The following is a 15,890-nucleotide window of genomic DNA, read 5'->3' on the forward strand; positions in this document are numbered from 1 at the left end:
GGTATTCCACGCCCTCACCACACTCTGCATAAAGAACCGGCCTCTGACATCTGTCTTAAATCTATTACCCTTCAATCTGTAGTTATGCCCCCTCGTACATGCTGACATCATCATCTTAGACAAAAGACTTTCACAATCTCCCCTATCTAATCCTCTGATCATCTTGTAGGTCTCTATCAAATCCCCTCTTAGCCTTCTTCTTTCCAATGAGAACAGACCCAAGTCTCTCAGCCTTTCCTCATAAGACCTTCCCTCCAGACCAGGCAACATCCTGGTAAATCTCCTCTGCACCTTTTCCAATGCTTCCACATCCTTCCCGAAATATGGCGACCAGAACTGTACGCAATATTCCAAGTGTGGCCGCACTAGCGTTTTGTATAGCTGCAGCATAATATTTGCGGCTCCGGAACTCAATCCTTCTGCCAAAGAAACCTAACACACCGTAGGCCTTCTTAACAGACATATTAAATATAAAAGCCAAGTGCCTTGCTCAATCAAGCAAACTAACCTGCCAATTTACTCCTGAAACCAAACGTAGTAACAAGCATAAGCAACAACATCAAGATGTAGCAACAGGATGTCAAATTTTAGAAACTGCTTAATCATAGTTAGAGATTGGGCATTTAGAGTGAAATCATTTAACATTTTCAACAGGAGATAACCCTGTGTCAACTTGGGACATGTATAGAACAGTTGTCACCAGAGTCACACACAGTAAAAGTGAATAACCAGATATAGTGCTACAACCTATAGATATATGCACAAGGAGAGATTCTGCTCCTTCACTGCAGACAGTTAATGTGGAAGATGTGATGTTGAATACTGTAAAGGGTGCAAAATGAGCATCAGTTGCAGAGTTCCCTAACAATAGTAACGGATATGAAAACAAAAGTGACCATGGTAAAATCACTCACCACAGAAATGATATTCCTCAACAAAGGAACATCTGCACAGGAACGAGCCAGACAACAGCAAACAATAATGAGTACACCTACTATTTAATGTCCTCATACATTAAAGATTATGGACTGAATTTTATATCTTCTTCACAAAGTCCATGTTGTGCTGAGGTTTTTGGAAGGATAGCCACCACCAGGCCTAGCAAGTTTTCTCACATTATCCTACCAAACTAGCCTCATTAGTTATTTACCATGGCCTGATGGCATCCATCAAGTTCAATTCTGCATCATCTTACCACATGCTGTTCCATACTTGTCCCTCAGTAGATTCTACTGAAAGACCAGCATGCCTTCTACCCATGCCATCTTTAAAAAGCACCCAGAAAAACGTTGCCAATCTGTCATTGCTCCTCACCTGCAACACAAGGATACAACAGTTACTTTAATCACACTGTGTACTGGCATGGCTGACATTCTGTCACACATACATCTTCTCTTACATTTCAACTACTATATGGGACTCAACAATGTTTTTGTCTCTTGGTGTTACATTTCTTTGCCTAACACAATGTCTCATGAAAAATTGATATCTCTAGTCTCCAAACTGTAGCAGTTAAGGATATGATGCTCAAAGTCAAGCATAGGTGATGACCATTAGTGATGCTCAGTGATCTTATTTTCTTTCTAGCTGCATGTCCTTTTCCTCAGATGTTTAGATTAGAATTTCACTGCTAGCATTTAGATAAATAAATTCAACAACTTTGCATTACATATTGACTTTGTAAACTGCTAATCATGACAGAAAAGTACAAACGGAATATTTATGCAAAGTGTGCTGTACCAATTTCATCACCTGATTGAACAGCAAAATAATTTACTTAACTTATCATCCAAATTCTAATTTTGAAAACTGCTAGTATAATTATAAATCTTGTCACATAGAATTCAGAAACTGAGCCTCAAACTTTGAACTTGGAAAGGCAAGTCACGGCAGGACATATACTTAATGGCAAGGTACTGTGGAATGTTACTGAACAAAGAGACTACTCTATGATTTTCTCTGCCTTCTTCCTCATTATTGTACCGATTTACAGCTTTGCCAACAATGCTACCTGACCTCCTTTCCCTTTTTGCCTGCTTTACCCAAATAATGAATACTCCCTTACGTTCATTTCCTGCCCTGGGTAACCATGTCTTTGTAATTGCAACTCTTTCATAATTGTTTACACCTATTTGCACTAATTCATCTAACTCATTTCGAATGCTCTGTGAATCAAGACATAAAGCCTTTCGACTGTCTTTTAACCTTGTTAGTCATCATAACTTTGTTTTTCACTGTGGCCCTATTTACTTTTTGCCCTTTTTCTTGTGCCTTCCACTTATGCTTCTCATCCTCCTGTCTTTTGGTTTTTTTTTTCTTGTTTCTCCCTCCTTTAATTCTCTGTTCAGGTTTCCTTTCCCCTGTCTCCTGAAGGAGTTATTACATTTAGATAAGGGGGAAGGAAAGAAAAATGTAGTTGACGAAAAAAGTGTAGAAATGATTTATCACAATTTTAACCAAGGCTTTACTTCTAAATTTCATCAAAATTCCTGTTATTACCCTGAATACACTCTGAATAAATAATCACTGTTTCCCAAAACACACCTCAGACTTCATCTCATCTATGAAGCATATCATGAAAAACAGCAGATTATTTGTGCAATTTTCACTGAGACGTGTAAAAAAAACCTTCAGCAAGCCATTAGCTTTATTCCACAGATCTCTTTAGGCTAAGTGAGTTAATAGTTGAGATGCTTTATGTGCAAGGGGTGATTAATTGTGACAGCAATGCACACACTCAGAACTCTTCAAATATCCAGAGAAATTCAGTGCTGACAGGCGTCAATTTTAAAGTCAGAAGGGCAGTTTTCCCCTGGCCTTTTTTTCTCTGTTTTTGAACAAGGTGGGTGAGTTTGCCCAATCATGAATCCTGTTATAAGAGTGGCTCATCCTGCTTGAGTTGTGCTTTCCAGGCAGATCTTTCATAAACAACTTATGTTATCTCAACATAATAATTAAATCCAGACAGAAGATCAAAATAATCAACATGAGGGGAAGCTAAAAACATGACATGTAATTTACAAATCTTACAAGAATTATATAAGATGTTGGATTCCCTTAATTAGATATATTTTTGACCAAAATTGATATCTCACATGTTGTTCACTTTGTCTCAGAGGATGGAAGGTAATTGCCACCATAAGAGCAGAAGGCTGAATTCTTTACACCTGGGATTTGTTGCTATTTTAATGATAACTAATTATGATACGTCAGTTAACCATTACAGAGGAACTTTATCAATGTAAAATGGATTGACTTCATTGCACTGATTTGCAGAGAAATCATTTTACTCTACGTCAGAATACATTGATATACATGTGCTTCTTTATTTGTGCAATTATTAGCTCCGGAAGCTTGCTTCTGCTGTTGAAATTGCCTCCAACATAGAAATGCAATGACTCATGAAAAATTGATATCTCTCCCTCTCCAAACTGTAGCAGCTGAGGATATGTTGCTCAAAGTCAAACATAGGTGATGGCCATCAGTGATGATGGGTGGTCTTATTTTCTTTCCAGCTATAAGCTCTGTTCTCCAGCTGTTTAGATTAGAATTTCACTGCTGACATTTAGATGAATAAAACAAAAAGAAAAAATTCAAGAACTTTGCATCACATATTAACTTTGTAAGTAGGTAATCATGGCAGAAAAGTGCAAATGGAATGTTAATTCAAAGTGTTCTGTACCAAATTCATCATCGGATTGAACAACAAAATAATTTTCTTAACTTACCACCCAAATTCTAATTTTGAAAACTGTCAGCATAATTAGAAACCTTGTCACATAGAATTCAGAAATTGAGCCTCAGACTTTGAACTTGGAAAGGCAAGTCACAGCAGGACTTATCTACGTAATGATAAGGTCCTGTGGAGTGTTACTGAACAAAGAGACTTTGGCGTACAGGTTAATAGTTCCTTGAATGCAGCATCACAGATAAATAGGATAGTGAAGAATGCATTTGGTATGCTTGCTTTCATTGGTCAGTTCATTGAGTATAGGAGATGGGAGGTTATGTTGCGGTTATACAGAACATTCGTTCGGCCATTATTGAAATACAGTGTACAGTTCTGGTCACGGGTTCAGAAAAGATTTACAAGCATGTTGCCAGGATTGGAGAATTTGAGCTATAGGGAGAGGCTTAATAGACTGGGACTATATTCCCTGCAGCGTCGGAGGCTGAGCGGCGACCCTATAGAGGTTTATAAAATTATGAGTGGCATGGATGGGGTAAACAGACAAGATCTTTTCCCTGGGTGGGGGAGTTCAAAACTAGAGGGTATAGGTTTAAAGTGAGAGGGAAAAGATTTAAAAGGGATCTGAGGTGTAACTTTTTCACGCAAAGAGTGGTGCATGTGTAGAATGAACTGCTGGAGGAAGTGGTGGAGGTTGGCACGATTATAACATTTAAAAGGCATCTGGATGGGTGTATGAATCAGAAACACTTAGAGGGATAGAGGCTAAATGCTAGCAAATGGAGCTGGACTAATGTAGGATATCTGGTCAACATGGACATGTTTCCGTGCTGTACACCTCTATGACTCTTCAGGGTCTGAGTTACAAAATCACTGATAGCAATGTTTCACCAATTACAGCTGTAATGAAAAGATGCAGCTGGAGGTTATGAGTCATTTTTGGGAAGGAAAGCACATGAGGTGGACCTGTAAAATAGAATGGCATGAGTGCTGCCAGCCTAACTAGCTCAGTCACGATGGGAGCCATTTAATGCATTGTCCACCTTAGGCTTGAGTCCCTTAAGTGGGAAGTTAATGCCCTCTTAATGTCATCCTCCTGCCATCACTCAGATGTAATAGATGGCAGGAAAGAACTCCGCACCAGTGGAGCCCGGTATATTTGTCCTTGCAAGCTGCATGCCTGCGATAGGGGTGGTTGCCTCCTTTTTGTGTCCCCACCACCAATGAAAGATCCCTCCACCTGGGGCAGCACGGTGGCTCAGTGGTTAGCACTACGGCCTCACAGCACCAGGATCCCAGGTTCGATTCCAGCCTAGGGCGACTGTCTGTGTGGAGTTTGTACATTCTCCCCATGTCTGTGTGGGTTTCCTCCGGGTGCTCCGGTTTCCTCCCACAATCCAAAGATGTGCAGGTCAGGTGAATTGGCCATGCTAAATTGTCCATAGTGTTAGGTGCATTAGTCAGAGGGAGATGGGTCTGGGTGGGTTACTCTTCAGAGGGTCGGTTTGGACTGGTTGGGCCGAAGGGTCTGTTTCCACACGGTAGGGAATCTAATTCTGTCTCTGCATTCAGTGAGTGTCAGTAAACCATTCTCAGAGTATAATGCAGCTCATTGGTACTAATCAAATTAATCGAGCACTGGTGTAATCTTTTGCCAAAGTCTGGAAATAGAACAAAAATAGTATTGAGTGAAGGAAAAAAAGTCAGGACTCTGGCGAAAGAGAAAGGCAGTGGGTCTATTTGGCAGAAATTGAATGGCCTCTTTCCGTACTCATGCTATGAGAGCTTCATAGATTATGTTGCAGACAACTTATTCTGCCATGGCATTGAATAATGTCAGTTTAATTCTCTTATGCAAGTGACAGAGATAGAGATAAGTACCTCCAGGCACCGGACAGAGGGAGTGTCAAATATGCATTATGTCTAGTTAATGGCTCGACATCATCTAGTCACCATTTCAGAACACTTTGAACAGCATCTTTGGGATGATCATTTCTAATCTCTTGTACAATTTTATCATGTAAGCTCTACCTAAAATCTGTTACACTGTCCACACACTTGTTTTTACCTTGTATTTTAAAAATATGACAATATTTTAGTGAACCCATAATGACATGAAAGTTAACAGCACAGAAAGGCTGTGAATTTTATGGATTATTCCCCACTTTTGAGGAATTCTAGATTGTATTAGATAAAGTTCTCTCCAATTTACTGCAATGATATGATTAAGACCTCAGTTCTAACGGGATCTCAAATGAATATAGTGCCCTTTGCAAATGCTTGTCAAAGCAGGTTAGACATCTGAGTAAGACAGGTTGGCATTTCAAGGTGGACAATTCATTTAGTTAAATTGAAAATCGCTGATAAATTAATCAACTTAATATTGTTCATATCATTTTAATGCACCTTGAGATATTGAAAATTCCAGCACTAGACATATAATTTACGTTTTATCGCTTCTCTGTTTGACATCCAGTTGCAAAACTGGTGTTACAGACTGATTGCCCAGCTGACCCAGATTACTGCGTTTACATTTTCATAATGTGAGCTTGAGTTGCTATCTCACTTTTACATGTGTCTTAAAATAGAAAAATGCTTCTTCTTTTCTTCCATCAATTTTATTGAACTCTTCCTATATCTCAGCCTTTTTATATAAATTGGCCAAATTATGGCTCACTAGACTAGGACATTCCAAATAGAAAATATTATTGGGAGACTATACTTGAACTTTGAGATGAAATGATACACTATAACTTATAGAATCAGCTAGTAAATAAATATTCACTCTTCAATCCCCTTAGGACAAATGTAGAATGACCTATAATTGTGATTGATTTAGTTTATTGACAATTTTCTGTTGAAATTGACAGAATTTGTACTTTTTAGAAAGTTAAGGCTCTGTTTTCTTAATTAAAGTATCATCATCATCCCTCTACATTATCAGTTGAGAAGGACTTATCAAGTTTCTCCCTCAGAGTTGAAAAGAAATGAATGATTAATGTGAGATTCTCCATCAGCAATGACAAATATTCTGAAAACTCTTGACAAGCAGAACACTTTTTGAATTTGAGAAAAGTGAGTGATGTGGACTGGAATGATTTTTAATGAGTAGGAATTGGATGTCATTAGGTGCAGTATCGTCAGATGCACAGCAAAACGTCTTTTGTTCTATCACAACAAGTTTGCCAGTGGGTAGAACAGGCAGTGGGCAGAATTTTGTTGGAAAATCAGACAACTCCTTGTGTTTGAACATTTTCTTCAGGGACAGACAAGGTAGCAGTGTTAATTGTGTTGCTTAAACTCAGCTTCAGGTTCTTACTTGACTAGCCTGTGAAATCATTTTGGCAGGAGCTGCCATTCATTTGTAAGGAAGACTTTGAAGGTTCTCTGGACTGACTTTGCTGTTGTTGTTTCTGGTGCCTAGGTTGATGCAGTTTCATTTTCTTTAGGTTTTTTTATTGCATTTTGATATAAATAAGTGGATTCCTAGGTCATTTTGAGGGGCATGTTGTGTGTCTGAAGTCACGTTTTAGCCTCCCTTCCTTACATAGCATTCCTGGAGTAGACCAGTTTGTACAACAATCATCATCGGTCACCATTGGATTTTTAATCCAGATTTCTTCTTTGAATTGAGCATCCACTTTCAATTGATTGAGATTTGATTCAAACCTGGGTCCCTAAAATATTACCTGGGTCTTTTGATTATTGGTCCAGCAACAATACCACTATGTGATCAGGCATTGTTGGAAAACTAACTTGAGGTTCATATTTTGAGTTCATATTGTATAGTACTAGTCAGCAAGTGATGGATACTGAAATAGCAGGTATGTACTTCAAATAAAGGGACAGCCAATAGCAACAGAGACGTGAATTCATGTACAAATGAACAATCTAAGAGAAGGTATGATCAGGTTCTAGTGGACGTTGTTCCAGAAAGCCTCAAAACTGCCCTGATTATATTTAAGATCTCTTTGCAATTCAGTGCTTACATTCCTCACAGAATCAGTGAACCAACTGTCCAAATAGTTAGAGAAGGTGAGCAAATCTAAACTACTGTAATGAACTGAAGTCATGGTGCATTTTATTCATCACTGAGTTTTCATTCCTTCTCAGTGGAAATACTGTCTCAAGAAATTAGAATCCCTACAGTGTGGAAACAGGAGATTTGGCCCAACAAGTCACACCGACCCTCTGAAGAGCAATCCACCCAGACCCATTCCTGTAACGAATGCACTGAACCTACACATCCCTGAACACGATAGGAAATTTAGCATGGCCAACTCACCGAGCCTGTACATCTTTGGATTGTGGGAGGAAACCGGAGCATCTGGTAAAACCCACACAGACACAGGGAGAATGTGCAAACTCCACACAGACAGTTGCCAAAGGCTGGGATCAATCCCAGGTCCCTGGCACTGTGAGACAGTCGTGCTAACCACTGAGCCACCATGCCCCCCAATTGTATTTTATAAGCCAGTTAATAGTGGAGAACAAAACTCAGCTACTTGCATTTTCTTTTAATACATTATTTTCCGGTGGTTCATATTGGATTGGAAGGATTCAATTGTGTTTCAATTAGTTACATGTGTAAATTTGGCATTACAATAGTTGTGAACTGTAAAGCATCAAGCGTGTACCAGGAAGGAAACAGTGCTTGAAGAAATTTCTCATTAAAGGAATGTTCTCATCAGTAGGATACCTATTGCCTGATGCAATTTGTTAAAGAAAATCTGGCACTCATAATAAATAGTTGATTCTGAAAGCTAGCACTTCCAAATAAAGCTGTTGGACTATAAACTGGTGTTGTGTGATTTTTAAATAAATAGTTGGCAACAGCCCCTTAAATTTTAAGTGTGATTTAGATAGTAATTAATCTTCATAGTCAACACTAAGTGCAATGAGGTGAAAACCTAGAAGCCACGTGGCAGCATTTTTAGAAGTATTGTTCCATTCAATGTGAGCATTGCCATTACAACTTAATTCCTAATTTCCCTTGATTAAAAAGGGAATGAAAGGAGTCAACCCGGTTGCTGAGAGTCTTGAGTTTCCTTTCCTGAAAATACATTAGTGAATCACATGGATTTTTAAAATCAATTGACAATATTTTAATAGTTACCATTAATGAAATTTCTATTCTCGAATAAGTTATAGAATTTCAATTCCATCACCTGTGGTGGCAGGATTTGACTTCATGACCGCAGAGCATTAGCCTTGTCCTCTGGGTGACTAATCCTGTGGCATTATCACAGTGCTATGACTTGCCCATCAAGCCTGCTGTTGAATTGTCACAATAGGCTCACACATGTTGCTCTAGGAATGTGAGAGGGGAGAAAAATCAGATCAAAACATTTATGTCACTTTGAATTTGTTGAGGGGAGAAAAGTTCGATACAAATCTGACAGCTTTGGCATAAATATCATCAATACAAGAAGACAGCAGAAATATGAGTGTCCAAAAACCTCCTCTCACCTGAAAGCAAATCAAATACTGGTCACAGTCTATCAATATCCACACAATGACTTGAATGTAAAATTTGCAAGAACTAAATATTTTGTAGGTTTGAAAATAACAAGTTCAAAATCACATTTTTAACCCTCAATTGTCCTGGTAATTTTTGCAATAAAGTGGCTTTGGTTCAATGACATTTAGTAATTAGGTTCTGAAGAAATGTAAATATGTCTTGTTTCAAATGTCTACTGACTGCTATGAATTTCCAGCATTACTATTCTACAGCATGGACCAATCCAAAACAAGTTTGTCACATCACTGCCACATTCGCATGTGTGAGGACCTTATTGCCTATTTTAGGTGGCTGTCAGATGCCTAATTATAACCTGACACAGTGCAAGATCAGAGGAATGTTTGGAGTGTATGAAATTGCTCTCAAATCTCCTTCTGACTATTTCACATCATAAATTAAAAAGAAAGTCAAATTTGTATCCTGCAAATAAATGTTCCCTCTTCATTGATATTTGGTGAAAACAGAGTAAGTTGACTTAGTGCATTGCTGGAAGATAAACAATGGTAAATCACCTTTGAATCAGGCATGATGTAAAACAGACTGCCAGTTTACTAATAGATATTTTACATTATTCCACAATGTTAAAATTGCCACCATTACCTCTCACTTTGAGTAAGAGTGAAGCTAGCTTTGAACATTTTAAAATCCTTAGATTCTAATCATTAATCCCAATTTCTCCCTTTCAACGAAAAATGGCAATAATTAATCATTTTTTTCTAAAAAGGCTGTTACCTCTTTTGGTTAAATTTTAGGAAGTCTTTGATGGGCTATGTGTTTGTTATAACTGGATGACCAGGACTGTGCGCAGCTTTACTATTTTTCCTCAGATTACCAGTAAAACTTGTTGCTGTTCTCTGCTGGCAATTTTAATTTTCCCCAGTTGTCTTTTCCCTCTCCTGAAAGTCTGACCATTTACAAGTCATCGTTCTTTATGTCAAAGGCCGGGCAGTGAATGTCAGAAGACTACTCAGAATGAGTAGTAACCCTCAAGTCGTAACATTTCCTCAGCAAAGGCCAAATGGATGCAATTTTTCAATGAACCTTATAAATCAAAATTTAGTTTGAAAAATTACAGAATCCACTGCATGACTGCTCTACAAGTCAATAATTGGCATAGACAAACTTGGCAGGAATTTCGATAAGAACTGATCGAACAACTGTTCCTTTATGATTATTAGATCAGTTTTTATCCTTATTGCTAGGTCTTTTTCATATAATTATGGACTATTCAAATTCTCTTTTTGATAATATAATGATTATATGCTGCAAACAAATGATATCTGCTTATTCTTGTAGGGGGACTAATATTACTTGGATTTATTATTTCTTATTAAACAACTGGCATGTGTCACTTTTCGACCCTATTTGGAAAATTGGCTCTTAATGTGTAAAATGTAGGTAACAAATTAAATTATTTTTTTCTCTGGTGACTAATCATGTGACTGTTAAAAATATAAAATATCAGAATATTTAGGAGAATCCTATGAAGTTGAGAAAACCTAATGATTGATCACTATACTTGAATTCATGATGTAAAACAAATTTGACACCTAAGGAAAAGCTGTTGTCATCCTGGAATTTTCGTCAATCCTGTTTCAATTTCCAACCATCTGTACTTGTATGGCTTAAAGAAAAGTCAGTTAGCTCGGTGAAGATTAGTGTTGATACATAATGTATGTGTTCTTGCATCGAGTTGTTGTGTCAAGTAATGTGCAGCTCCAACATCACTCAAAAAGCTTGACGCCATCCAGGACAAAGCAGTCCGCTTGATTGGCATCACATCCATAGGCGGAGAAAGTGAGGACTGCAGATGCTGGAGATCAGAGCTGAAAATGTGTTGCTGGAAAAGCGCAGCAGGTCAGGGAGCATCCAGGGAGCATCCAAGGAGCAGGAGAATCGATATTTTGGGCATGCGCCCTTCTTCAGGAATGAGGAAAGTGTGTCCAGCAGGCTAAGATAAAAGGTAGGGAGGAGGGACTTGGGGGAGGGGCGTTGGAAATGTGATAGGTGGAAGGAGGTCACGGTGAGGGTGATAGGCCGGAATGGGGGTGGGGGCGGAGAGGTCAGGAAGAAGATTGCAGGTTAGGAAGGCGGTGCTGAGTTCGAGGGATTTGACTGAGACAAGGTGGGGGGAGGGGAAATGAGGAAACTGGAGAAATCTGAGCTCATCCCTTGTGGTTGGAGGGTTCCTAGGTGGAAGATGAGGCGCTCTTCCTCCAACCGTCGTGTTGCTATGGTCTGGCGATGGAGGAGTCCAAGGACCTGCATGTCCTTGGTGGAGTGGGAGGGGGAGTTGAAGTGTTGAGCCACGGGGTGGTTGGGTTGGTTGGTCCGGGTGTCCCAGAGGTGTTCTCTGAAACGTTCCGCAAGTAGGCGGCCTGTCTCCCCAATATAGAGGAGGCCACATCGGGTGCAGCGGATGCAATAAATGATGTGTGTGGAGGTGCAGGTGAATTTGTGGCGGATATGGAAGGATCCCTTGAGGCCTTGGAGGGAAGTAAGGGGGAAGGCGTAGGCGCAGGTTTTGCATTTCTTGCGGTAGCATCACATCCACAGGCATCAACTCCCTCCATCACTGATGCTCAGTAGCAGCAGTCTGTACTACCTGCATGATACACTGCAGAAATTCACCAAATATCCTCAGACAGCACCTTTCAAACCCATGAAGGACAAGCGCAACAGGTTCGTAGAACCACCACCCCTTGCAAGTTCCCCTCCAAGTCACTCACCAGCCTGAATTTGAAATATATTGCTGTTGTTTTGCAGTTGCTGGGTCAAAGTTCTGGAATTCCCTCCCTGAGGGCATCATGAGTCAACCTGTAGCTTGTGAACTGCAACTGTTCAAGAAAGCAGCTGACCACCACTTTCTTGAGGGCAACTGAGGTGAGCAATAAATCCTGGACAATCAATGACACTCTCACCCCACAAGTGAATAAATAAAAAGTTAAAATCTACTTCAGTGATGCTGGCAGCAGCTGAATTGTATTCAACCACATCCTGCAAACCCACGCCTTGACATTTCCCTCACTTGAGCAATTCAATCAAATAAAGATATTAGCTACAGGAAAGTGGAGGACATACCAAGAAATGAGGGAACATTGCTGCTGGTCTCTGGATTGTCAGAGCCACAGTTGCACCTGGAAATCTTGAAGCACAGACTTTTTTGGGAATTATCTGTGAAGATTAAGCTTCTGATGGGCAATTTGGCTGTTCCAGGGACCCTTCGTGACTTTCTCTAACTTTGAGTGCAAATTAGCGAGTTTAGTCAACTTCCCAGAATTCAGTTGCATGATTACTCAGGATGCATTCAATAGATTAAAATCTGCTCTAAAATTTCCTAATGACAGAACTGACCTCTCCATCACCCAACTCCACCCCCCACAACCTGACTCACCCACAGTCCTATTCCCTGATTCCAATCATATATCGCTCCCAGCCACATGAACAGCCCTGACCCAAACCAACTGCCTCCTCCAGTTGTGGCCACCTGACTATCGCACCCACCTAATTTCAAACACCCAGTTACCTTCAACTGTCCTGATTGTGCTCACTGACAACCAGACGCAACTACTCAATGATTACCCGACTACGCCAACCTGACTCCCTCGCTAACTGATTCACCAATTCCCCAACCACCTGACAATCCCTCAACCTGAGTAATCCCTCACTCACATAGATGAGAAAGCAGTTGCCAATAAAATATAAAGAAAGGGGGAAGAGTCTAGGAGAGAGCGAGAATCTGAGAGAGAAGGAAAAGAGGACTGAGAGAAAGTGAAGCTATAAAAGATGGGGAAAAGTCAATGCAAGGTAAAGGAAAGGTAAAAAGGCTAAAGGGATAATGGAAAAGAGCCCACTCTACATGCTATGTGAAATATTTCCAGTTGCTACCTTGTTATCTTTGACAAAGAACTGTCATCTGTCAAACAAAAATGCCAAAGCTGCCAAAGAGAAATCAAGTTTTCAAAAATTGCCAAAGTATTTAAAACTCTGGACATTTTATCTGTGAGAAGATGTCTGGAGAGTTAAAAAGAATTGCTTTCTATTCACTTGGTCTGTTGGCATCAACCTAAGAGTTTCTATTATTAGTTTTGCACAGAACGACTGATTGCACAATGATCAGTTATAATAGTGGGATGCTATTTCACAGGTTATTTCAGAGCTTTAAATTGTTTTGGACTCCTTGTTGTGGTACTGGGAATTCCAATGTGTGTTTCACTTAAAAGAACTGTTTGTTTTTATAAGGCTTCGTTGAGGTGATTAAATGTAAATATAGTAAATGTGTGTGATGAAGGATAACTTTTGTGAATATCGTGAAATCTACAATGTAGCTGTCTTAATTAATAGAAACTTATTTTTCTCATTTATGCATCAATCCTGAGCTTGACCCTTGATTAAATACTCCATTAATTAGCATGGTAGGTGAAAAGGGAAAAGGTGAATGAGTTACCATTAGTTGGCAATATGTTGCTACGAGGTCTAGAATGGAACATAGGGGTTTGTGTACAGAGGCATATATTGGCACACAGTGTAGAGGCTGCAATGGGAGCTTGGCACATGGCATTACATGTGTTATGAAGATGTGTGTGTACTATACCTTTTAAGAGAGTTAAAAGCTAGCAGAAACACCAGACAGCCCCAAGTGTTCTGAATAAGGTAATAATGTTACACTTGGTTGAAAGTGTTAACATTAGATTGGCTGGGTTTCCTGGAGATGAAAAAAAAACAAATTCAAATTGAGCCAATCAGTTTAAATTATACTCCAGAAATACCAATCTCCAATCAAGTTTGAAATTAGTATCTTGCCAATCTTAAAAGCCAGTGACACAATCAGATGCATTAGGGATATAAGAATGGGAAGATCTGAACAGTTGAAGGAGAACTGCCAAGCCACCAGCATCTGCAGACTGCCTGGGGAAAAAAAAATTGTTCTCTTGAAGGTACCTTTATTGATCAGTAACCTTTGGAATAGAAATCCCCAAGAAGAAAGGAAGACCAAGGAAGACAAATTATTCAACACCTGTCTGGTTTTCAAAATTTGAATATGTGTAAACCTTAATTGGGGTTTTTATCAGACTAGTGTTATAGAAGGGAAGGTAAAAGATAGGTTAGATTAAGGAGTTGTAAATAGTTGTTAGTGAATTATTCTCTTATACTTTAAGAAATAAAGTTGTTAATTTTTACTTTAAATAGTTCTCGGCCTCTTGAATTTTCACAGATTACTGCATGAGATATATCTTTTCTATGTTGCTGGTTAAATTAAGCAGGAGGGTTTACCCCGTGTCATAATAATTTGGAACTTGTCACAGGATTTGAATGGTTTGAGAGTCTTTTGTCTGCAATTTGAACAATTTGGGTCTTGGTTTAGACAGATTTGAGGTATGAAAAATCCCAGCAGATTTAAACACTTGCAGGTTAGTGTCCCAGATCATTTAAATAAAATATAGGTTAGACAACTTTGTTTAATTTTAGTGACTTGTATTTGATTAAATTAAAGTGAGAGAATTGACTCTTAATTGCTAAAGAGGTTCTGGAATTTGAAGATGATTCTCAAATTTGCCAAGAATGTTTAAAAAGAAAGGGGGAAAAAAACACCATACTTTTAGAATTAACAAATAAGTTAGATTTGGGTTTAACCAAGGGCAAAAGTAAAGCTGAAATTGTAAGAGAGTTACTCTGACACTTAGGTATGTCAGAGAAACAGAAGTGTAATGGAGGTAGAAAAATGTAAATTACAATTGAGGAAAATGGAGTTAGAAGATAAATGAGGAGAGAGAGGAAAAATAGAGAGGAGGTTCTTAGCTGAGCAGAGAGAGAGGAAAAAGAGAGAAAGTCCTTTGAGCAAAAAGAGACAATTTGAACTTGAGAAGTTGCAGCTTAGTCAACAAAGTCAAGTTAATAGGATAGAGATTAAAAGAGAAGATAGTGATACATCAAAACTCTGCCACATTTTGATTGGAAAGATGTTAAAGCCTTCTTTATTTAATTTGAAAAATTGACTAGGCAGATGGAATGGTCTGAGAATTTATGGGTAATGCTAATTCAGACTAAACTGGTCGGCAGAGCTCATGAGGTATTTGCCGCACTGTCAGATGAGGGGGTCAAGAGATTATGAAGAGGTTAAATAGGCTATTTTAAGTGCTTATGAATTTGGTACTAGAAGCATATAGACAGCAGTTCAGAAACACAAAGAAGGAACTATGTTGAGTTTGAAAGAATTAAATGTAATCATTTTGATCAATAGGTGTGTGTGCTTTAAAAATAGATAAGACCTTTGAGGCTCTAAGATCGATTACTCTACTGGAAGAGCTTAAAAATTCACTTCCAGAGATGGAAAGAATTCACATGGAGGAACAGAAAGTTAAGGATGTGAGAAGGGCAGCTGAATTAGCAGATGATTTCATCTTGGTGCATAACACAAGAACTATGTTGAGTTTGAAAGAATTAAATGTAATCATTTTGATCAATAGGTGTGTGTGCTTTAAAAATAGATAAGACCTTTGAGGCTCTAAGATCGATTACTCTACTGGAGGAGCTTAAAAATTCACTTCCAGAGATGGAAAGAATTCACATGGAGGAACAGAAAGTTAAGGATGTGAGAAGGGCAGCTGAATTAGCAGATGATTTCATCTTGGTGCATAACACAAGCTTCTGACCAGAATTTTGTCCTGTGAGAGAAATGTT

General features: G+C 38.9%; 1 long non-coding RNA gene across 1 annotated transcript in view; it reads right to left on the reverse strand.

Moving 5' to 3' along the window:
- Nucleotides 1–1,116: 1,116 nt before the first annotated feature.
- Nucleotides 1,117–15,890, reverse strand: part of LOC148147653 (uncharacterized) — a 61,196-nt gene continuing 46,422 nt past the window's right edge. Inside the window, exons 2-3 of the long non-coding RNA XR_015759487.1 lie at nt 8,857–8,998; nt 1,117–1,314 (exon numbers count right to left, since the gene is read on the reverse strand). This is a non-coding gene — a long non-coding RNA (uncharacterized LOC148147653). The remainder of the gene's footprint in view (nt 1,315–8,856; nt 8,999–15,890) is intronic.

This window comes from Chiloscyllium plagiosum, unplaced genomic scaffold (genome assembly GCF_037043375.1).
Source record: "Chiloscyllium plagiosum isolate Xiang-an unplaced genomic scaffold, Cpla_swu_hap1 HiC_scaffold_15, whole genome shotgun sequence".
NCBI lineage: Eukaryota > Metazoa > Chordata > Chondrichthyes > Orectolobiformes > Hemiscylliidae > Chiloscyllium > Chiloscyllium plagiosum.